Raw genomic sequence first — 24,850 nt, 5'->3', positions numbered from 1 at the left:
GTCTCTACTAAAAAATACAAAAAACTAGCCGGGCGAGGTGGCGGGCGCCTGTAGTCCCAGCTACTCGGGAGGCTGAGGCAGGAGAATGGCGGGAACCCGGGAGGCGGAGCTTGCAGTGAGCTGAGATCCGGCCACAGCACTCCAGCCTGGGCGACAGAGCAAGACTCCGTCTCAAAAAAAAAAAAAAAAGATCCACAACCCTGGCTGGGTGCCGTGGCTTAAGCCTATAATCCCAGAGCTTCCGGAGGCCGAGATGGGCGGATCACTTGAGGTCAGGAGTTCAAGACCAGCCTGGCCAACATGGTGAAACCCTGTCTCTACTAAAAGTACAAAAATTAGCCTGGCATGGGGGCGTGTGCCTGTAATCCCAGCTACTCGAGAGGCTGAGGCAGGAGACTCGCTTGAACCCGGGAAGCAGAGTTTGCAATGAACCAAGATCGCGCCACTGCACTCCATCCAGCCTAGGTGACAGAGCCCAGAGACTCCATCTCAAAAAAACAAAAACAAAAACAAAAACAAGACTATTTGGGGGGGATAAGCATTTGTGAGTTCAGAATGAACCACATCCACATTGCAGTCTCCACATATCAGAATTTTCATACAAAGGACACCATGTGGAAGAGAGAGAACGCAGTGTTGCCACCACAGGGCCATGTGTCTCAGAGTAAGTTCTTTCTTCTCTCTCTGGGCCTCAGTTTCTCATCAAGAATATACACGGTTGAACCAGCCTCCTTCCAGCTCCAAAGTTCTCAGATGTTAGCCTCCATGTCAGCCCTGTTTAAAAAGGGCCAACGCAGCAGATGCAGATGGGCTCCTCCGGGGTCCCATTCCGGCATTTCTGGCAGGCAGGAGAGAAAGGAACCTGAAGGCCTGGAATCTTCCACGCCCTGACTCACACCAGCTCAGCTTCTTCACAGTGCCCGGCCTGTGCCCTGCCCTGGGCTCTGCCTGCACGGACGGCTGGCACGGCAGCCAGGCCCTCATGAGCTGGTGCTGTCACATCACAGCCAAGGCCTCTGCCTTGTCCCCAAGCACAGGTGACCCAGTGATGGGGCTCAGTGCAGACATGGGCTGCCTTGGGCTAGAATTGACTTCTCAGATTAAAGTCAGACAGATGGGCTGCTGGTGAGGGCCTCGTGCTGCCTCCTAACACAGCAGGAGGCATCACAGGGCAAGGACGCACGAGAGAGCTCGCTCTCCAGGTAACCAACCCACTCCCGGGATAATCCATTAATCCTTTCACCCACTCAGGAGGGCGGATCCCTCACTCAATCACCTCTTAAAGGCCCCACCTCTTAATACGTTAACAATGGGGATTAAGTTTCAACATGAGTTTCAGAAGGGACAAACGTACAAATCACAGCCACCCAGGTCTGTACTTAGAACCAGATCACCGATAGGAATAATCACCGAAAAGTCATTCCTCACTGTCCACGGGGGATTGGTCCCAGGACCTTCTGTGGATACCAACATCCAAGGATGCTCAAGTCACCAATAGGAAATGGTGTAGCATTTGCATACAACCTACTCATATCTTCTGTATACTTTAAATCTTCTCAAGATGACTTATGATACCTAGTACAATGTAAGCGCTGTGTAAATTGCTGTTATCCTGTATCCATGTCTTTTTGGGTTGTTTGTTCGTTTTGAGATAGAGTCTCCTTCTGTCACCCAGGCAGGATTGCATTGGCTTGATCTCGGCTCACTGCAACCTCTGCCTCCTGGGTTCAAGCGATTCTTGGACCTCACCCCAAACAGCTGGGATTATGGGCACATGCCCCACTTCTGGCTAATTTTTTGTATTTTAAATAGAGATGGAGTTTTGCCATGTTGGCCAGGCTGGTCTCGTGCTATCCTCTTGGCCTCAAGTGATCCGCCCACCTCGGCCTCCCAAAAAGCTGGGATTACAGGCCTGAGCCACCGCGCTCAGCCATTTATATATTTTTTTTAATTGTTAAATTGTGCGGTGGCTCACACCTGCAATCCTAGCCCTTTGGGAGGCTGAGGCAGGTGGATTACCTGAAGTCAGGAGTTTGAGACCAGCATGGCCAACATGGTGAAACCCTGTCTCTACTAAAAATACAAAAAATTAGCCGGGCGTGGTGGTGGGGCACCTGTAATCCCAGCTACTCGGGAGGCTGAGGCAGGAGAATCCCTTGAACCCGGGAGGCAGAGGTTGCACTGAGCCGAGATCGCACCATTGCACTCCAACCTAGGCAACAAGAGCGAAACTCCATCTCAAAAAAAAAAAAGAAAAAAGAAAAGTTAATAAATTGTTATTTTTTTATTTTCAGACATCTTTTTCAAATGTTTTCCATCTGCAGTTCGTTGAATCCATGGATAAGGAGGGCCACTGCCCTAGGTCCCGGCCCATGCGCACTTTCCAAGGAGCTTCCACACGCATATTCTCCTTATAGAGTGGGCTCCCCCACCCCGAGGGGACAGTGGGGGAGATGGAGGCTCAGAGAGGTTTCCAGATCCCACCTCAGACATAGTCATCGGGCGGGGTGGCAGCAACTGGCCCGGCCTCTCCCTGAAATGCCATGAACCGTATTTACTGTGCACCTCTAAGGTGCCTGGCATCGTGCTTAACGCTGTCTGCAGAGTCATTCGGTCTTTACGGCACCTCTACGGGGCATGGGCTGTTTTACTAAGGAGAAAACCAAGAGACAGAGAAGTTGTGTAACTCAACCATATTCATGAAGCCACTGAGATCTGGAATCATTAATCGGATCCTTCTAAGTCCAGAGTCTGAGCTCTTAGCCCTTCCCCTGCACCTGCTCCCCACCCCCACCTCCACCCCCAGCTTCCTGAAGGAGCAGGGCGGTCTCTCCCAAAGCCAGCATTCCTGTTCTGTGACTTCACCTGTGATTTCATCCTGGGAGTCGGTAGCAGCCCTCTTAGGTTTGCTCTCATGATCTCACCCTTTCTCTCCTAACCACTTGGCACCAACCGGCTCTCCTCTGCATGACCTTGGGCAAGTCCTTTAATCTCGCTGGGTTGGTTCCTGGTGTATGAAGGGAGAAGAGAGGCCCACGATGGCTGCTGACACCTGGCAGGTTGATATCCAGGGCTCCTGTGTGGGTTTGTGGGTCTCCCTGAGACCAAACCCTGTGTGAAGAGCAGGCTCCAGGTTGGCCCTGTGTCAAGCAGGCCCTTGGGAACCCACAGGCCTGTGTTCTAGAAGCATATACAACCCCAGATCCGCACATACCAGCAGAGCATTAATGTCTCCTCACCATGAATGCCAAACGCTTGAGCCGAGAACGCTGGAGGGACCCTGGGATCTTTAGTGGGCCCAGCGTTGCTGCAGAGGAGGCCTGGGGACCCATGGCTGCACCGAGGTATGGTCAAGCCTGGTTCTGACATCACTCAATTCCCTGGCTCTGTGCCCCAGCCACCCAACGGATGACACATTGCCGAGTATGGCAGCTCCCAGGATGGTTCCTGTGGAACAGGGACTCCGAGCAGGGAGTTCTCTGAAGGCAGGAACCACCTAGGGGCCTCGGGTCCTGAAAGGCAAACATCCTCTTTCCCCACCTCCAGGAAGCCCTTTTCAATATTTCTCACACTTGGGAGGCTAAGGCAGGTAGACAGCTTGAACCCAGGAGATCGAGGCTGCAGTGAGCTATAATCACACCACTGCACTCCAGCCTGGGTGCCAGAGTGAGACCTTGTCTCTTTAAAAAAAAAAAAAATCAGGGGTGGGGGGCATGCAATTTGGACATAGAAACACACAGGAAAATGCCATGTGAAGATAAACACATGCAGGGGATGCTTTCTTTTTTCCCCTATGGTTGATGTTTAGTTCAGTTTCTTTGTTTTGGTTTTACTCTGTTTTAGGGATCACCCCTCCCCATACCATCTGACTGAATTTTATTTATTGAATATGTAACATGTTAACAATGTTACAAAAGTTTGTTGAAACTATGCAAAAAAGGTATAGTGAGAGAAATATCCTTCTTTCCCCTTTTCTCTTCTACTCCATTCCTTCCCACCTCTGTAAACTAATTAATTTCATTAGTGTCTAGTTTACCTTTCTTGTGTTTTTGAAAAATAAACAGATTTGTGTATTTCTCTTTCTTACACAAAAAGTAATGTACCACATGTGGATTTTACTTTTTCTACCTACTAACATATTCTGAAAATAATTCCATAACAATTTATAGAGCTCTTATTCCTTTTTCAGCTGCCTTCTTAATTCACTAGGGTTGCTTTAGGGTAATGGAGGCAGAAAGTCAGTGCGAGTTTGCCACCTTTGTAACAACAAAACCCTAATGTTCTTCTTTTCCTAATCATTGTTATTGAAATATTAAGCACTGTCTCTTTCCCTCCCTCCTTTCCTTTCCTTTCCTTTCCTTTCCTTTCCTTTCCTTTCCTTTCCTTTCCTTTCCTTTCCTTTCCTTTCCTTTCCTTTCCTTTCCCTTCCTTTCCCTTCCTTTCCCTTCCTTTCCCTTCCTTTCCCTTCCTTTCCCTTCCTTTCCCTTCCTTTCCCTTCCTTTCCCTTCCTTTCCCTTCCTTTCCTTTCCTTTCCTTCCTTTTTTTTTCTAGCTTAAACACACATAGTAGATAGAAGTCTACTACTTGCCAGGTCTTGGTCAAGGTGGCTATTCCTGGGTATGGGCAGCTTTCCTCCACCGAGTGACTCAAGGATTGAAGTTCTCCCAGCCTCTTGCTCCACCATCCCCTATGGTCTCATCATCATCTGCAAGCAGCTGGGAGAAGAGGGTTTGTGAAGAAAGCACACTCACACCTTACTTTCTAGCTAAAAAAGTCAAAGTGTACAAATCATATACAAAAAGTGCACAAGTCGGCCGGGCGCGGTGGCTCAAGCCTGTAATCCCAGCACTTTGGGAGGCCGAGATGGGCGGATCACGAGGTCAGGAGATCGAGACCATCCTGGCTAACACGTTGAAACCCCGTCTCTACTCAAAAAAAATATAAAAAACTAGCCGGGCGATGTGGTGGGCGCCTGTAGTCCCAGCTACTCGGGAGGCTGAGGCAGGAGAATGGCGTAAACCCCGGAGGCGGAGCTTGCAGTGAGCCGAGATAGCACCACTGCACTCCAGCCTGGGCGACAGAGCCAGACTCTGTCTCAAAAAAAAAAAAATAAAATAAAAATAAAAATAAAAAAAGTGCACAAGTCATAAGTATATAACTTGTTAAACTTTAACAAAGTGAATGCATCATGTAAATCACTACCCATGTTAAGTAACAGCACATTATAATATTATCATCATCCAGTCCTTACCTGCCGAAGGTAGCCAGTCTCCTGACTACCATACATTAGTTTTGTTTGCATTTGAACTTTATATAAATGTCGTCACAGTTTATACACACTCGGGTCTGGTTTCTTGGACTCCAGGTTCATGTCATTGTGCATAGTGGTATTAATAGTTTGCTTCCCTTCCTGGTCATATAGCACTCCATTTTATAAACATATATTTATCCATTCTCTTGTTGATGGACATATGGGAAGAGCAATGGCTGCTGAGTACTGTACTTGTTTCTTGGCATATCTGCATGCATTTCTGTTGGCTATAAACCTAGAATTGGACTTGCTGGCTCATAGGGTATGCAGATATTCAATTTAGTAGACACTGCCAATCTTTTTTTTTTTTTTTTTTTGAGACGGAGTTTTGATCTTGTTGCCCAGGCTAGAGTGTAATGGCACAATCTCGCCTCACTGCAACCTCTGCCTCCCAGGTTCAAGCAATTCTCCTTTCTCAGCCTCCTGAGTAGCTGGGATTACAGGCGCCCACCACTATGCCTGGCTAATTTTTTTGATTTTTTAGTAGAGATGGGGTTTCACCATGTTGGCCAGGCTGGTCTCGAACTCCTGACCTCAGGTGATCTGCCTACCTCAGCCTCCCAAAGTGCTGGGATTACAGGTGTGAACCACCATGCTTGGCTATCATTTTTTTTAACTCTGACCAGAGGAATTACAGAAGGTTCTTGAGAAGGTGCCCTTAAAAAGACCATACATAGGCCAGGCACAGTGGCTCATGCTTATAATCCCAGCACTTTGGGAGGCCGAGGCAAGAAAATCACTTCAGGTCAGGAGTTCAAGACCAGCCTGGGCAACCTAGTGAGATCCCCAGCTACATAAAACATTTAAAAATTAGCCAGGCACGACGACGTTTGCCTGTAGTCCTAGCTACTTGGGAGGCTGAGGTGGGAGGATTGCTTGAGTCCAGGAGGTACAGTGAGTTGTGACTGTGCCACTGCATTGCAGCCTGGGCAACAGAGTGAGACCCCGTTTCAAAAATAAAAATAAAAACCTATAAGCAATGATCAGGACCAGGACTGTACTGGGGGAGAAAAGGAAAAGAAATGCCGGGGAGAGGGAGTCCACGGGCAAGATCTGCAGGCCAGAAAGTGCCTGGTGGATTTTCGGAATAGTCCAGACTAGTGTGCGGGACTGTAGGCCCCTGCAGATTGGACATCAGCAAGCTGTCCTTAAGAAACATCTGGCCAGGCACGGTGACTCAGGCCTGTAATCCCAGCACTTTGGGCGGCCGAGGTAAGCACATCACTTGAGGTCAGGAGTTGGAGACCAGCCTGGCCAACATGGTGAAACCCCATCTCTACTAAAAATGCAAAAAAAAAAAAAAAAAAAAAATAGCCAGGTATGGTGGCATATGCCTGTAATCCCAGGTACTTGAGAGGCTGAGGCAGGAGAATTGCTTGAACCCAGGAGGCAGAGGTTGCAGTGAGCCGAGTGACAGAGCGAGACTCTGTCTCACACACATACACATACACAAAAACATTCCAGGGTGGTTAAACCTCCGGGCCTCTTCCTGCCTCTGATGTTCATCGGTGAGAATGGGAGAATACTAACTTCTCTCACAGGATACAGAGTATGTTAAGGAGTTGTAATTCATCAATGTTATATTTTTCTTTTCTTTCTTTCTTTTTTTTTTTTTTTTTTTGTGAGACAGAGTCTCACTCTGTCACCCAGGCTGGAGTGCAGTGGCTCGATCTTGGCTCACTGCAAGCTCCGCGTCCCGGATTCATGCCATTCTCCTGCCTCAGCCTCCCAAGTAGCTGGGACTACAGGTGCCTGCCACCATGCCTGGCTCATTTTTTTTGGTATTTTTAGTAGAGACAGGGTTTCACCATGTTAGCCTTGGCCTCCCAAAGTGCTGGTATTACACGCCCGGCCTCTTTGGTGTTTTTGTTTTTTAGGCTTTGTTGGTGCTTTGCTGTCTGTGTGGAGGACACAGAGAGTCATAAACCATGATCTCCTCCCTTCTAGAGTTCCCTTCTTGGCGTTAGAGTCATTAGCTGGCTGTGTCGTGGTCAATGTGCTGAGCTTTGTGGTTCCTGGAGCCGACTCCCTCCCTCTCTGCTGCCTCCATGCATGGAGGTCACTTGCTGGAACGCAGATGTGTGCAATGCCCGGAGATCCAAGTTAAATATCTCAACCGGTTCTTGTGGTTGTGGAAACAGCTTTGGCTCCCAGGCGGTTGACACTGAAAAACAGAAGTCCCTGCTGCGTCTGACATCACGTGGCTCAGGAGGTCAGTTGCCTTCTCAAAAAGTGAGCTTCCTGTGTGGATAAGGCAGCCCCACAGCCAGCCTGGCAACAGACAGCTTCATGAGAAGGGACAAGATGAAAACGGATTCCTGGGCAAGGCTGAGAGTGGATCCGCCATTCCTGCCTGAGCCTCTTCCACAGCTGCCCTTTTTAGGGGTCACCAGACTTCCTCATACAGACCTCATGGTGCCCGCACCTGGACCCGTTAGAAGGTTCTGTTGCCTTAGCTTAGTAAATTTTCATAGAGAGTTTTAAGCTTTCCTTTTTGCATGTTATCCTCATGGTTGTACTCTTCAGGGCACTTGTTCCTTCGGTAATTATCCTTAATGAAGGTATTTCCATATTGACGCGAGGTAGGTGGGGTGTTGAAGACAGAGGGAGACTCGAGACGGTGCATTGCCTCTGGATTACATGAGAGGGGTTAGATGGCTGAGTGTTAGTTACATCCCAGTCAGAACACTTGCGCCACTAGGTTTCACCAAATGCCAATCATACTGGACTGAGCTCCTCTGCTCCTCTCCCTGAAACTATTATGGCAAGTCATTAACAAAAAGGCTTCCTTTTCTGAAGGCAAATATCTCTCTATCTATCTCATCAGTCTTAGCGCTGGAAGAGATGCAGCTCTGGGCTGGCTCTGATGCAGACTTGTCACAAAGGCTTGAGTAAGTGACTTCATCTTGCTGGGGAGAAATGGTCCCTTGCCCCAGGTTCAAATGGTTGCCACCTTCCAGCTACAGTAGGGATCCAGGGTGGGGCAGAGCTGAAGGCTAACCCTGGGCCAGAGGGTCAACATGATGTCATGTGCATTAAGCAGGAGAGGTCCTTGGGGACCCGAGAAGACGCCTAGGGTCAAAGGAAGCTGATTTTTCTGGTTATTAGAATGATCCCATTTCTCTGATTTCAGGGACTTCAGAAGACTTCCAGATTTGGTCACCCCCAAAGCTTGAAATGTCACTAGGGGTCACTCCCTTGACTAAGAGATTGATTGCCAAGGGCTCCTGTTAAAATGCTCAGCATCACCAAGCAGGGCTGTCTGCATGCACAACACCTGCTCATAGCCGCACATTCACCCGTGAGCCTCCCTGGCTGCCTCTTAGCAGAGCCTGGACAGGATGGGATTAGGGAGGCCAGGCCTGTAATCCTAGCACTTTGGGAGGCTGAGGCGGGCGGATCACCTGAGGTCAGGAGTTCCAGAGCAGCTTGGTCAACACAGTGAAACCCCAGCGGAGACCACTGCAACAGACTGAGACCCCATCTCATAAAAACAAACAAACACACACAAACAGAACAACCCAGGGAGGTATGCATAGTTAACAGAAGAGGAAACTGAGGGGTTAATCTGCTAAGGTCATACCTCATAGGTATAGTAGAGAGGTCCAGGTGAGAATTCAGTTCTTTTTCGGCTTCTTGGTCAGTTTAGGTATTTATTTATTTATTTATTTTATTTATTTTTTTTGAGACGGAGTCTCGCTCTGCCGCCCAGGCTGGAGTGCAGTGGCCAGATCTCAGCTCACTGCAAGCTCCGCTTCCCGGGTTCCCGCCATTCTCCTGCCTCAGCCTCCCGAGTAGCTGGGACTACAGGCGCCCGCCACCGCGCTCGGCTAGTTTTTTGTATTTTTTAGTAGAGACGGGATTTCACCGTGTTAGCCAGGATGGTCTCGATCTCCTGACCTCGTGATCCGCCCGTCTCGGCCTCCCAAAGTGCTGGGATTACAGGCTTGAGCCACCGCGCCCGGCCTATTTATTTATTTATTATTTTTTGACGGAGTCTTGCTCTGTCGCCGAGGCTGGAATGCAGTGGCACAATCTCAGCTCACTGCAACCCCCGTCTTCTGGGTTCAAGCGATTCTCCTGCCTCAGCCTCCTGAGTAGCTGGGATTACAGGCGCCCGCCACCACGCACAGCTAATTTTTGTATTTTTAGTAGAGACGGGGTTTCATCACGTTGGCCAGGATGGTCTCCTGACCTTGTGATTTGCCCGCCTTGGCCTCCCAAAGTGCTGGGATTACAGGCGTGAGCCACCGTGCCCCGCCTGTTTTGTTTTTTACCTTAAGTGCATGATGAGGGAGATGAGAAAACGGGGGGAGAGAGAGAGTATTGTGACCACCCCCTAGCCTGGGAGAGAGATTTGTATGCCTGTTGTGAAAAGCAGGGATGGGAATTCTGAAATAAAAACACAGTTGGACAGTTTCCCACGGAGTGGTAACGTAAACCCACTCAGGCCAACCATACTCAAGTGCTGTCTGTCTACCCACACGCCCGTGTCAGAAATGCCCTTCGGTGCTTCCATGCAGAAGGGAAGGAAGCACTTTTACATTTTAGTTCTGCTTGTTATTTGGAAGTTATTTTAAAGGTCATTTAAGTGGGTTTTTTTGTTGTTGTTGTTAACAGAGTTGTTTCCAGCCACTGCTATGAGCCCATCTAAATGAAATCATGAGGACTAAGGAGAGGGGCACCCATGACTGCCTTCATCCACCCCCACATCATCTTTTCACCCATCCACCCATCCTTACTGCAGACCTTACTGGGCACCTGTGCCAGGAGACGGTCACTGCCCATCAGAAGCTCATACAGGGAGAAGCAGTGGCCACAGCAGGTGACCTGGGTCCTAGAGAACACTTGGAGAACAAGGGAAGGCTGCGGAAACCGCCCTGTCCACAGCGTGCATGCATGTTCTTGGGTGCATGTCTGTGTGTTTGCGTGTGTGTTTGCTTGTGTGGGTGTGCAGCGTGTGTGTGTGTGTGTGAGAGAGACAGAGACTGAGAGTGCAAGCGGGTGTAAGCACACACACCCGCCCATCAGCCCCACCTGTCTGCTCAGAGTTTCGTCTGTCACCTGGCCACGCCCTGTGACCCCCCTCCCGGGCTGGGTGAAGCCAGGACACCTGTTGCCAGCTGCGAGCACCTGCCTGGTTGCTGCGCCGTGTCCTGTGCATGTTCCAAGCCCACCCCCTGGGGTAATCCAGGCCATGACTCAGGAACATCGTATTGGGACACCCGAGACCCCCTAGCCCCTGCCCCAGGGGTCAGGGCAGCGAGTCCCATCTCCCTTAGCTGGGCTGGGCCCAGGCAGCCTGTATCTCTGTTTGCTCCAGAGGCTGGGTGCGTCCCGCTTGGGGGCTGGGTGCGTCCCACTTGGGGGCTATGTGAGGCCCGCTGGTTTTCACCCACAGATTCCAAGGGTTCTCAAGGCAGAGGAAAGAGACAATTAGGGCGCCTAACACCCATGCTGGTTGGACGAGAGTGAATCCCAGGTCTGCTTGGGAGGCTTTAGGCATTCAGCTCGGCCCTCTCTGAGGGGGAGGGCACGTCGGCCACTCTGTCGGGGCATCTCTGTGCTCAGCACCGTGTGGGCTCATCACAGACACGAGAGTGAATCCTCTCAGCGGGAAGGGCCTGGCAGGGTTTGCCTGTTTTCTCGCGCACAGGTTGAGTTTCTTGGCCAGCATCACACAGCCAGGCTGAAGTGGAGCAGGGCTGCGGGCTGCACCCAGTGGTCTCTCGTCATTCTCGGCCTTTCAGTCCCTGTCCGGGAGAGGGTCTCAGCACGAAGGGCAGAGGGGTCTCCTGGAATCAGCCAGTGCTGTGTCGGTGAGAAAGGCCAGGAGGAAACTGGAGGGCCACAGGCCTGAAACTCTCCCGCTGTCTTGCCGGGCGCCCGAACCTGCTCGACGTGGATGTCTTCCCGGTGGGGGACAGGGGGGCTGCATCACTCACTCTGCCTGTGTCCTAGGGAAGCCTACCCATTGCCCTCCAGCACCGGCAGAACAGAGACCCCCACGGTGGCCAGGCCTGTGCGGGGTGTAAACAGTGTCTCAGGGCGTCTTGGTGTCCTCACTACTACATCCTCCATGTTCCAGAGGAGAAACCGAGGCCCCAAGGACACCCGGAATTGCCCAGGGTCACACCGAAGGGAAAGAGGTGATGTTGAAGTGGACACAGGGTGATGAGAGGGCTGCAGAAAAGGAGATACCCTGGCATGCCAAGCCTGGGGTTGGTTGTCCACATCCAGGAAGGTCCCTGCAAGATCATGGCATCTCTTCATGGCAAGCAGACGTAGCCCCATGAATACCCATGGCCACTCCCAAGGACCCCTTCATGCGGCGGCTGTGTCCAGCACTGGGCATGCAGGAACCGAGGCCCTGAGAGTTCCAGGTGGGTGGGGAGAGCTAGAGCCTTCCTCCTGGGCTCCAAGGCTTTTCAGTAGCACCACTGGCTGTCTAGAAGGTTGCTGTGTGATTGGAAACTTGTGCTTTGAAATGCAATTATCTGTATGGGGAGGAGGTTGTACTGGAGGCAGCAGTGAGGGGTGGCAGTGCCAGGCCAGAAATAGATGTGGGTCCCCTTGCATGGAGCTGCCACTCCCCCAGTCACTCCGTCCTCACAACCAAAACCCCAAAAGGGGGCTGAGCCGTCCCTTATGAGTGAGAGTAGAGGAGAAGGAAGGGGCTATGGGGGGAGAGGAGTACACGGAGCTGGCCCACGTGGAGAGAGGGACCCTAGTGGTCCCTTGGGTGGCCCTGGGGAGGTTTGCCATCAGAGCGACCTTAGTGACTGTGCCACCTCAGCCCTGACCTGGGCAATGGCTGTGAGGGCACTGAGCACAAGATGTGGCTCTCACAGAACCTCAGATGTATCTCCAGACATCCACCTATCTGTGCACCTGACACCTGTTTCCTCCAGACATCCACCTATCTGTGCACCTGACACCCGTTTCCGGAACAGCTGCTTGGCCAAGCACCACCAGCTTGTCTCTAGGCCCCTCTTGCTGGGGAGCCCAGGCTGGGGCAAAGGAAGGCACAGGGGCATCCACTCCGGGCTTTCCAGAATAGGCAGAGCGAAGAAGAAGTGACCTCTGGACATGTGGAGGGAGGAGATGAGAAGAGTCCCCAGCACCAGAAGGGGTGGAGACGGCTTTGCTGGGGCAGGTGGCACAGATAACCTGGTGCTAGGCTCTGGCTGCAGTTGTAAACAACCAAAGTTTTAAAAAGAAGGTGAACTTCTTAGAAAAGGAAACGACATTTATAAAGAGGTAGGGATGTGGGGGCAGGGACAATGGCCTTGGTGGCCACAGCTCTTAAACTAGTGGGGAGAAGGCAGCCACACCAGCATGGTGAGATCCAAGCTGCAGTGACAGCACTGCACTCGCTCCAGGTAGGTTGCTCAAATGGAAGCTTCTAGATGGATAACGAAGGCGGCACAACCCCCAGTCATTGTCTGAGGACCACCCTGGGGGGTGGAGCTAGTGCAGGCCAAGTGGATGCAGGGCCCACGGCCAGTTTCCAGGGTGAGCTGAGGGGCAAGCCGTGGGAAGCCCCAGAGGCAGACGCTGAGGGACGGGCACCCCAAGAGGGTCCAGGGATCCAAGGCCATCTGGGTGGAGCCTGGACAGCGTCTACTCCAGGGGGCAAAGCTGAGGCAGGCGCCGAGGGCCTTCCAGTGGATGTGGAGACTTCGGCTTACTCCCACGCTGACTTTATCCCATTTCTGAGCCTGTCACCATGCCTAAAGCCTTTTGGGTTCAGTTTCGCTAGAGACTACCGATGGCCTCCCATAGGGCGGGGACAGGACAGCCTTCCTGCTGCATGGAATGGGATGCCGACCGAGGGATGGGCTCTCTCTTAAAGACTTGCCACCACACCTCTCTTTTCCATGCCAGGCTTCTGGGGTCCTCTCTGCTGCAGGTGCTTTGGGAATCTCAGTGCTTCTGCAGGGCAAAGCTGGCCCTGACCATGTGCTGCTGAATGGGCTGCCGTGGTTCCCTTGGTTTCCCGTCTTGCAGAGTGGGTGAACTCTCACCCGCTCTTGTCTCCTCGTCTCTGTGCCCTGTCCTCCTGCAGGGCTTGGGAAACCATAGGTAATAAACACATAAGCCAGTCTGCCATCTCCACTGAAACCAATGCTCTTTCTGTTTTCCCATCTGCCTGCCTAGGACTGAGGTCAGCTCCGGGGTCAGAGGCAGGACTGGAGTTGGGTTCTGACTCACGCAGAGACAGGGCTTGGGAGAATAAGTCAAGGTGGAGGGCAGAGGCTCCAGGTCTCTGCCAGGCTCACCTCAGAAGTGGGTGTGTCAGGCTGTCCAGAGTGGAGTGCACAGAGGCTGGGGCTTTGACAAGGGCAGGGTGACCAGTCCAGGCTGGCCTCAAAGGCAAGAACTTGACTGCAGCGCCAGCAGGTGTCCGAGGTGGGTGGGCCCTAAGGAGGCTGAGGGAGATGGTAAACTGTGAAGAGCCAGCAGCCCAGGAGCTAAATGCTGGGAGGCAGAGAAGATAGGAGAGGGAGGTGTGCAGGACCTGGTGGTCAGGGAAGGCCAGTGAGCAGGTGTTTAGAAGCAGCACCTCCTGTGATTGGGGCTGAGGGTGAACTCTGCTTTCAAGCAGAGCTGGTTTGTCCTGGGCCTTCCATCATGGCACCAGGTCAAGGTGGGCCATTAGCACTGAGGCCTGTGGGGAGGCAAGGCCTGTGGGCAGAGTCACAGAATGGGAGAAAAACGAAGACAGACACTGCAAGGACTTGAGTGTCACTCTGAAGGAAGCCACTCAATGGTAAATGGAGTAATAACATGGTAGCCTTTCCTGGGGAAGCCCAGAGACAAGGGGGCTCTGCCACTTGTGGGAGGCTCTCAGAGGAGGAGAGCTGATGTATTCAGACTTCCATTAATATCATCTCTGGGCCGGGTGCAGTGGCTCATGCCTGTAATCTCAGCACTTTGGAGCCTGAGACGGGCTGATCACAAGGTCAGGAGTTTGAGACCAGCCTGGCCAACATAGTGAAACCCTGTTTCTGCTAAAGATACAAAAAGTTAGCTGGGTGTGGTAGCACGTGCCTGTAATCCCAGCTACTCGGGAGGCTGAGGCAGGAGAATCGCTCGAATCGAGGAGGTGGAGGTTGCAGTGAGCCGAGATCGTGCCATTACTCTCCAGCCTGGGCAACAGGGCAAGACTCTGTCTAAAAAAAAAAAAAAATTAAAAATAAAAATTCACCTGTGACTGCCCCACGGGGGTGAAGGCACAGCCCGTGCCTGGATGATACTTTACCCTTTACAAAGCACTCAAGGGCAACATCATGGCCTTAGTCTGTTTCATGCTGCCATTTAGAATACCTGATGCTGGGTGACTTATAAAGAAGAGAAATTTACTTCTCACAGTGCTGGGGGTTGGGAAGTCCAAAATCAAGGCTCCAGTAGGCTCAGTCATCCAGAGAGGGCTGCACCCTCCAGAGTGGAGGAGCACTGTGTCCTCATTTGGTGGAGAGTGGGAGGCTGGGAGGCAAATGAGCCAGAGGCCATGTGAAGTCACTTCTACTAGGGCCTTGACTGATCTCATTAACAAGGGAGAGACCCTTTTGGCCTAATCACCTGTTAGAGGCCATGCTCTTCAAGCCATCACATTGGCCACACCTGAATGTCGGAGGGGAGCCATTCAAACATATCATGCCCCGTTCTTTATTTTTATTTTATTTTTGAGACAGGGTCTCACTCTGTCGCTCAGGCTGGAGCGCAGTAGTGCGATCTCAGCTCACTGCAACCTCCACCTCCCGAATTCAAGTGATTCTTCTGCCTCAGCCTCCAGAGTAGCTGGGATTACCGGCGCCCACCACCGCGCCCGCCTAATTGCGTGGCCATTCTTAACCATAGCCTATGGTGGGAAGGAGCGCCCAGCTTGGGGCCAACACAGGCAGGCCAGGGAGGGGCTATGCCCAGCGGGGAACGGATGGCACGCTCCCTCCCAGAAAGGCTGCTGCAGGGCTCAGCACTCTGAACCTTAAAAGGTTTACCCAACACAGCCTCCAGATGCTCAGAGTCTTTCAGGCTCAGAACCAGAATTGTCAACTTGCCAAGATGAATCTGTCTGTCTCTTGGGAGAGGCCCACACAGAATAAGCGTTTGTGAGTAATGTAGACAATTTATGCTGAGGCATGAATGTTAGAATAACTGACTTTTTGCATAGGCGTGACCAGAGCATTTTTCTTTCTAGGAAGCAGAAGTTTGCTTGGTAAACTTGGAATCGGAACCTGGGAATTGGGCCACTGGGATATTCAATGGCGTCAGACCGGTGTAGCTGATACTCCTGGACAGAGGGGCTCTGCCAACTGGACAGATGTGTGAAGTGTTGCTGACCGAGCTCCTTGCTCTGTGTGGGAGGGAGCTTGCCAGCTCCAGCCCTGTGGGTCTCCTTTTTCTATTTCCAAGCTTAAATAAGCACTTGGCTGTTCTGATTAGCGTTTTTAAAAGCTGTGTTAATAAGTTCAATTAAAATAGAAGAATCTCTCATTCTGTCATATCGGGGTTTTTTTTAATTGCAAACCAATAAAACTTAAATGAACTTAAGCAAAAAATAATTTATTGGAAGGATATGTGGGAGATTGTACTAGGGTTCTCAAGAGAAACAGAGACTGAGGCAGAGAGAGAGACCAACTTTAACAATGATCTCACACAATTGTGGGGGCTGGCAAGTCTGAAATTTGGCCAGCAGGCTGAACATTCAGGCGAGCTGATGTTGCAGCTTGAGTCCAAACTCCACAGGACGGCAGGTTGGAAACTCAGGCAGGACTTCTGTGTTGCAGTTTCAAGAATTCCTTCTTCGATTTATCTATTTCCTCTCCAATTTAAGTCCTGGAGGCTGGAAGTCTGAAATCAAGGTGTCAACAGGGTTGGTTCCTTCCAAGGGCTCTGAGGGAAGGGTCTGTTCCAGGCCCCCTCTCCTTGGCTTGCAGACGGCAATCTTCACCTTTATGTGGCATTTTCCCTGTATATGTGCGTGTGTCCACATTTCCCCTTTCTATAAGAACACCGGCCATATTGGATCAGGAGCCCACTTACTGTTAACTAATTACATCTGCAATGATCCTAGTTCTAAACAAGGTCACATTCTGAGGTACTGGGGTTAGAACTTCCACATATGAGTTTCGAGGGAACCATCTTAGTTTGTTCAGGCTGCTATAATAAGACATCATAAATTGAGTAGCTTATAAATAGCAGACAATTATTTCTTGCAGTTCCGGAGGCTGGGAAGTCCAAGAACAAGGTGCTGGCGGATATGGCTGGTGAGGGTCTGCTTTCTGGCTCATACGTGGCACCTTCTGTGTCCACATTTAGCGGAAGGGGGCATGGAGGAGCTCCCTTGGCCCTCTTTGATAAGGGCACTAACCCCATTCACAAGGGCTCCACCCTCTTGACCTAATCACCTCCTGAAGGCCCCACCCCCTAATACCATCACATTGGAGGATAAGATTTCAACATATTAATTTTGGGGGGACATAAACATTCAGAGCACAGCAAGACAAATTAAACCATAACGGGCCCAGGTGTGGTGGTTCACGCCTGTCACCCTGCACTTTGGGAGACCAAGGCAGGCAGATCATCAGAGATCAGGAGTTCGGGACCAGCCGGGCCAATATGGTGAAACTCTGTCTCTACTAAAAATACAAAAAGTATCTGGGCATAGTGGCAGGCGCCTGTCATCCCAGCTACTTGGGAGGCTGAGACAGGAGAATTGCTTGAACTCGGGAGGTAGAGGTTGCAGTGAGCCGAGATCGCACCATTGCACTCCAGCCTGGATGACAAGAGCGAACCTCCGTCTTAAAAAAAAAAAAAATTAGCTGGGTGTGGTGGTGCGCACCTGTAATCCCAGCTACTCAGAAGGCTGAGGCAGAAGAATCACTTGAACCCAGGAGGCAGAGTTTGCAGTGAGCTGAGATCACGCCATTGCACTCCAGCCTGGACAAAAAGAGCAAAACTCCATCTCAAAAAAAAAACCAAAAAACAAAAAACCATAACGGAACATAATTCAAATAATAACAGAAACCAAGTTCAGAGGAGGGTGGAACTCAGGCTTGGGCATGGCCAACACCCAGGACATTTCCAGAGGCTTTGGAGCAGGAATCACCACCTCTGACTCAGAGCCCAGCAATCAGGGCAGGCAGCTATCTCTTAGCCCCTCAAGAGGAGTGAGGCACCCCAGCCAGTTTCTTTGTCCCTCTTTTCAAGAGCCAGACTGCAGAAGGGAGCAGTGACTGACCAGGCTGTGCAGGAGCCTGTCCCTTACCTGCAAGAGGGCGGCAGGGGCAGTGGGCAGGTGTGGACGGAGGGCCTTGAATGCTGGTCCCACCAGATGTTCTCCTGTGTGGAAGAGGTCATTCCAATTTTGCACCCTGGGATACTGTTAGGAAGAGGAAATGGAGGCAGGTAGCCAATGTGGCCAGCCCTGCTTCTCAAGCGACTCTCCCACCTCTGCCTGGATGCTTAGGTGTTGATTCCATGGCCTAATTCTCCGAGAGCACCGGCAGATGTGGATGCTGAGGCACACAGGTATTGGAGCTGTTGCCCAACGTCTGGCTGGGAGCCAAGAAGCCCAGGTGTCCCTGACAGTGCACCTTGAACCTGGGCCCGCCCTCTTATGTGGAGCAATCGGCCAAGTGTGCGCTGAAGACCTTCCGGTCCAAATGTCTACAGTGGCTGTGTGTGCAGAGAAAGCTCTGGGCTTGGTCCCTGGAGCCGTTTCTCCAGCTCTCACATTTCTTTTTCCCAATCCTCTTGTAAGAAACTAAGGCAGCACCCTTTCCTAGCTTCAGGAGAACTGAGGCCAGGTTTCAGGTGGGCCATGGAGGAGGAAGTACTGGGCTCTCAGGATTTCTCTCCCAGGGCCCTAGAGGAGGTGGCTGGCATTCCTCCTAGGGACAGCACCCTGTGCTGCCCAGACCCCTGTCCCCTCCTTGATGGGCAACACGGAGCTTTCCTGGGCTGCTGACCTACCAATGCCAAGAGGCGGGCCCACAGCCCCTCTGGACTCAGCCACGAGCCTTGCCTGGAGCCCAGCGTCTGACCAGCCACAGGGCCCGGGGCATTTCCGAGAAATCAGAGGCAAGGATGCCAGAGCATGAGGAGCCTTGGATTCAGAACCAAGGCTCAGAGAAGGCAGCTCCTCAGATAGCTGGCTCAGAGAAGGTGGCCCCTCAAATGCTGCACAGCCAGCCCCAGGCTGATCCCACACCAACTCCCTGTTCTCTCAACAGGGCTCAAACTGGAGTCGCCCTGGATCTGTTTGGGGGGCATTTGGGAGTCCAGAATTATTTAGAAAGCCTTTTTTTTTTTTTTTTTTTTTTTTTTTTTTTGAGACGAAGTCGCTCTGTCACCCAGCCTGGAGTGCAGTGGTGTGATCTCGGCTCACTGCAACCTCTGCCTCCTGGATTCATGTAATTCTCCTGCCTCAGCCTCCCGAGTAGCTGGGATTAGAGGCATGTACCACCATGCCCAGCTAATTTTTGTATTTTCAGTGAGACAGGGTTTCACTATGTTGGCCAGGCTGCTTTCCAACTCCTGACCCCAAGTGATCCGCCCGCCTTAGCCTCCCAAAGTGCTGGGATTACAGGCATGAGTCACCGCGCCCAGCCTAGAAAGACTTAATTGTGAGTTTGTAATCCAAGAAAAAAGAATCTAAAAAGAATACTATTTGCTTATTCTGATCAGGCCGACAAACCCCTGTGCCCAGGAGCCGTCTGGGCTCCCAAGACCTGACCTGCCTCGAGGTTGGAACTGTTTTAACTACGGCAGGCTCAGTGAGAGAAGAGCTGAGAAGCCAGCGACGACAGGGCCCAGGGACGCGGTGGGGGAAGGGGCTGCAGTTCTGCAGGCTCTGAGGTCTGCAGGTTCCAGACAGCCTCACGCAGTTCGCAACCCTGTGATTCATGCCTCATCTTGGCTCAGCAAATGGAGCCCCAAGCCAGAGGGAGAATTTTCTAGGCTGTGTGGCAAGAGAACTGAGTGTGCGGAGGTTGGGGGTGGGCGCTGCTGCCAAGATGGGAGGCTCTGACTTCCCCAGAGCAGCCGGAGAGCCGGGAGCCTGGATGGAGCAGGGAGCGAGACTCCGGGAGGTGGGCCCGGGGCGGCCCTGCCGAAGCCCACCGTTTCTCCTGGGTCTGAAATGAGTCTACTTCCCTGAAAAGCAAACTGGAAGACTCACAAAGAGGAAGCGAGCCTGGAACACACACGGTGCCCCCTGCCCTGGATCCCCACGCCCGCCATGTTTCTAAATCCTCCCCGGTGCCGTCTGCCCCCACCCACTGCGAGGCCAGCTTCCGGGAGAGGTCAGGGTCAGGCAGGGCCCAGGAAGCCACCGCAGCAGCCCTTTGAGCCCCAGGTGGAGCTGGGCTCCCCAGGCCAGGTGGTGGTTGAGTCTCTGCGCTGTTGGTCACGAATTCTGTTTGGGCTTCTGCGAAGCCATGCCTTGCCCCGCCCTGGAGGTGTCGACAGAGTGGCCAGGAAATTTAGGTCAGCTCCGGGCAAGTCCCTGCAGGTGGGATCCAGTGACAGGAGAGACTGGGCCTGGCTGTCAGCCGTGAGCTCTGCTGGGGACTGAGCACCCACTCGATGACACATCCCCATTTCCTGGGCCCGCCCAGAAACCCTTCCCCTGGAGACAGTGCGCTGTGAGTGGGCGTGGGAGCTAGAAGCCCCTGGATCCAGCACTGCTGTCCGACCACAGGCTGCCGCTTTGCCCTCATTCCCTAGGGCCGGGACTGGCTCAGCTCATGAGGCCCCCTGCCTCTGATTCCTTGGTCAGTGACTTCTCCGAAGTGCCGGTCCAGCTGACCTGGGACCCTCTGTGGGATCTCTGCTCAAAGCACAGGCCTCCTGCTCAAAAGCCCCCTCCTCGGAGAGGCCTTCCCCGGCTCCCCTCAGAGCACTCCGGCTCCTCCACCCCCTCCCGCTGCACAGTCCCTCGGGATGCTCACAGCCCAGACACAGCACAGTCCCGGAGGGGTGGCTAGGTTGTGTTTGTTTGATGAGGAATAAATACATGACGTTGGGTAAACCCTCCCAGTTAGCAGACTCCTCCCCTCACCCCCAGAAAGCTTAGACCAAGGGTCCTCTCAGGCCTCTGCCGGTGAGGAGTCCAAAAGGGACACGAGGCTTCAAAAAGAGGACAAGCCCTCAGTGGACTCCACTCGAGCTGAGCTCCAAGAGGCTTAGGAGGTTTCCGGGTTCCACTGGCAGTGGGTATGAAAATCCCTTTGCTACAAGTACTCTGAAGCCAGAGTTTGTCTCATTCTCATTCATTCATTCATTCATGCCTGCCTGCTCATTTATGCTTGAGTGGAACAGGCCCAGCTGATGTCCTGCGGGGTGTACCCAGCATGGCTGTCACAGCCCATCCACCCTGCCAGCCCCACTCAGCCCCACCGGGCCGGGCCTGCAGGTGTCCTCTCCCAGGCAGGGGGCAGAGGAGACTTAAGGAGGAGGCAGCTCACTCCAAAGGGCCCCTGGCTTTGCCTGGGTCACAGTCTTGGAGCTCCCCACGGAGAGCTGAGAAACGTGGCCCTACAAAGGGTCCCAAAGCCCGAGGAAGGAAAGATAGGGAAATGCACCGAATTGGGTATTAGCACTACTTCCTCATTTTACAGATGAGGAAACTACAACTTAGCAGAGATTTCTGGCCCAGAGTCACACAAAGTCAAAACTGGACCCTGGTCAACATTGAAGGGGAGGGAGGGAGTGGAAAAGAGATGGCAGGGGAATGGAGGGGAAGGAAGAGAAAAGGAGTCTCTGGAATCGGCACGAGAATTGAAGAGACTCCCCTAAGGCCCTGTCCTCATTTACCCTCTGCGCCTGGCCCTTCCCTGCCCTGCCTGCTGGATGTCCAGGGACCCTCCCAGCCCCACCTGCCCTCTTCCGCGCTGCTCACACTCGGCTGCTGTGCGCGCCTGCCCTCTGGTGGCAAAATCCGGAAGCGCGTTGTCACTGCATCCCAGCACTTCTAAAGGGGAAACTAGGAGCAAGTCAGTTCAGTACCCACTGTGTGCCGGACGCTGAGCTGGAGACCTAGGGAGGAGGGAACACCGCGCCGTTTCTGAGAGTGCAAAGTTTAGAGGACAAGACAGACAAGCAAACAGACAACACAATGAGATAGGGACCTGGCTGGGGGAAGCTCAGGTTGTTTTAAACCTAACAGGGTGTTTTAAAACAAGCAGCCCCCAAATCTATGAGTAAGAGCCTGCCTAGCAGAAGGTCCCACCACGTCCAGGAACATTTGGGCAGCACCTGCTCTGAGGGCTCTAGGCTGCCTGGCTGGGGTGGGACAGACCCCGGGTCCTTTCTGATCTGTCTGCAGCCAGAGCCCTGGACAGAGGGGACCCGAGGAGGTTTGCAGGCTGTGGTCTGGGCAGGAAGGAAGGGCTGAGGTCCCCACCCTTCTTCTCTCTTTAACCTAGTGCAGCCCCAGCTGAAGCCATTCTCACAGGGTTAACAAGAATTGTGGACAGTCATGTAGCTATAATTAAGCGTTCATCGGGCTGTGCTTTGACCTACTTCCTTGTAACCTAAAGTCACGTAGCCCTAGGTACGGACAGTTCACATCCCCATGGTTCCAATTGATAGGATCTCTGACCTTAGAATCATAGGAATTTTGTTTAAGAGTTGCTTAAGCAGATCCTGAATTCCATCAGAATAGCCGATGCCAACCAGCCTGAAGACCCCCACAGAGGAACGGAATCCGCGTGAGAGTACGGTTTCTTCATCTCCCTGTCCTGTAACTGCACTCTTCCACCAATCAAGAACCTCCACACTTTGACCCACTTCAAAACCCTTAAAAATTCGAGCCCCGAACTGCTTGGGCAGATGATGGATTGGGGGTTTCCTCCCATCTCCTCACTTGGTGGCCCTACACTGATTAAACCTGTCTCTGTTGCAATGCGGCATCTCGCGTGTTGACTTCCTGCCCATGTCAGGCAATGAACCTATTACGGTTTCACAGCTTCCGGCTGGAGAGGCAGAGTGACAAGAGGGTTCAGTAGAGGGCTGGGAGCCAGACGGCCTGGGGTCTTAACAGCAATTGCGTTCTCTGGGCTTCAGTTTTCTCCTGGTGAAAAGGTAATAAGAACAGTTCCCACCTCTGGGGGTCGCCCTGAGGGTTAAAGACAAGGATACAGAGAAAGTGGGCAGAATGGTGTTTGGCTCGTGGTCAGAGCTGATCACACCTGCTCTTGCCAGTAATGCCAGCTCACCAGCGTTCAGCCCTCCTTTCTTTGGAAGAGTTTCCCATCTCACTCTCATGGCAGATAGTACCCGCGAGGTGCAGAGGCCCAGAGAGAGGAGGTGTCTCACGCGAGGTCACTGGGCGAGCAGCAATTGTGTTGAGCCTGGCACCCGGGCCTCTGGGCCCAGAGGTGGCAGCCTGGATTCCCAGCCCCCTTGTGTACCTTCTGGGTATCCCTGACTTCCTAAGTCCCTGAATTGCCTTCCTCAGTGAGGAGTCCACTTTGCTACTTATTAATAGACTCTCTCACGGGACTGCTGCACAGGTGCAGCCCGATTTCAGAGTCGCAGCATCCATAGCATTTGCTGAAGGATTGGCTACAGGCAACACCTGTGTTGCATTTGTCTTTCTGGAAGATAATGAGCTCTAAAGCCTCACTACGCAAAGTGTGGTCCCTGAGCCGGCAGCATTGGCCTCACCTGGGAGCTGGTTAGAACCGCAGAAATCTTAGGCCCCTCCCAGACCTACAGAACTGGAATCTGCAGTTTGAGAGCCCCAGGCAGTATGTGTGCCCCTTACAGATTGCCAGGGAAGGGTATCTTAAGCAAATGGACTAAAGTGGGCGAATGAACTGTAGATGTGTCCACCGAACCTGCCCTGGGCAACACTTGTGCTGGCATGCATGCCAGGGTCTGAGAATTCTTGGGGGAGTCGGCCAAGGTCAGAGTCTTCAAGGAGTCCCCAGCTCCTGCTGTTAGTAGGTCTTCAGGCAACCGCACAAGCTGGCCAGAGAGTGCTGGGAGGGAAGGAACAAAGGCCATGGGGGCCTGTCTGCTCAGGAGAGTGAGAATCTGGGCTGAAACTTGAGGGAAGAACCAGATCAGCCAGGCAGACGTGGGGGAGGGCCTTCTAGAAAGGGGGCTGCTTGTACCAATGCCTGAGCTGGGTGTTTTTAGAGAATTGGGTACTTTGCAGACTTTACCCTAATACTTCTAGGCACTGAGGCACAGGTAGAATTGGAGGCCCACCTACTCTGAGTCTAAATATTTAAAAGTCATATAGCTGACAAACTATTAAATAAAATGTGCTCCAGCCTCTTATAAATATGCCTTCACAAGGATCTAGAAGGCCAGCTTTAAATTGAGTATTTTTGGACTCCTGGGAGTTCGGCACTACAACGCGATGGTGTGGGGTGGACCAGCCCCATCTGCCCCCTTCTGCTCTGTGCCCCAAATATGCACACATTCATGCATACGTGCGGTGTCCCAGCCTGCCATCGTCCACACCCCCTTGTCCCACGAACAGCTGCCCCGTGCAAACCAGGTCAGCCTCAGGAGGGCAGACCCTGGAAAGAAGTTCAAGAAGGCCCTGGAAATGCGGGGAGGAGCATGGGCTCTGGGAGGGCATACCCCTTGACCTCATGAGAGGACCCCAGCTGAAGAGGCTCTGTGACACTTAAAGTGTGACACACCCTCAATTATAAGACACAATTTAGAGACACATGTGCTCTAGTTGCTGTCTGAAAGCCTTCTTGTTCTCTGACCAAAAGAATTTGTTTAAACCTAATGTTTCATTGAATCTGTACATCAATTTGGGTAGTATTAATAATAGGAACAATTAAAAATCTTCCCCGTGTTAAATCTTGCAAACCACAGACATAGGGTGTCTTTCCATTTATTTAGTTCTTTAATTTCTTTCAATGAGGTTTTGTAATTTCCGTGTAAAAGCCTTGCATTGTTTTGCTAAGCGTTTTTATGTTTGTTCCCCCTTTTGCATCTTGAAAACCCTCTGTGAAGGCAGCATGGCGGTCATTATTAACCACAATATGTAGAAGGTCAGAGAGGTTAAGAAACCTCAACTAGCAAGTGGCAGTGCTGGGACTGGAGCCCTCATCCTCAGCTCCCTGGCAGAGCCGGGCCCGGCCTGGCTTTGGTGAGGGTCACTGGTTCTAGCCCCTGCTATATGTGTCCCTCTCCACCAGAGACGACTGCTGAGCAGGTCCCAGTCTCCCTTCCCCAACGATTGGAGGGAGCGGCTGGGTGCTCAGGGGGGCCCTCCAGGCAGGAGCAGGAAAGGGAGGGGAGCCTCTGGTTGTAACCAGGAGTTCTCAGCCTCGGCTTTAATGGAAATCACCTGAGCACTTTAAAAAATACCAATGTCCAGACTCCACCTCAGACCAATTCAAGTCAACCCCCTACAGGCAGGGCCAAGGGACCTGTGATGATACAAGTTGTTTAGCTAAGTGAGCAGCCAGGCTGGGAACCACAGGTGAGATGTGGGCGTTGGCTCAGTCAGTCCTGACCCACCCACGCCACCGTAGCAAGCATTGAGGAAGGGAG

At 52.3% G+C, this 24,850-nt stretch overlaps 1 long non-coding RNA gene across 3 annotated transcripts in view; it reads left to right on the top strand.

The window, feature by feature from the left end:
* Positions 1-15,811, top strand: part of LOC105486504 (uncharacterized) — a 38,751-nt gene extending 22,940 nt beyond the window's left edge. For all 3 annotated transcript variants that reach the window (XR_011611442.1, XR_011611443.1, XR_011611441.1), the window contains exon 4: positions 15,516-15,811. This is a non-coding gene — a long non-coding RNA (uncharacterized lncRNA). The remainder of the gene's footprint in view (positions 1-15,515) is intronic.
* Positions 15,812-24,850: the final 9,039 nt, after the last annotated feature.

Source organism: Macaca nemestrina, chromosome 13, assembly GCF_043159975.1.
Source record: "Macaca nemestrina isolate mMacNem1 chromosome 13, mMacNem.hap1, whole genome shotgun sequence".
NCBI classification, from domain to species: domain Eukaryota; kingdom Metazoa; phylum Chordata; class Mammalia; order Primates; family Cercopithecidae; genus Macaca; species Macaca nemestrina.
This window is presented reverse-complemented; position numbering and strand designations above follow the sequence as displayed.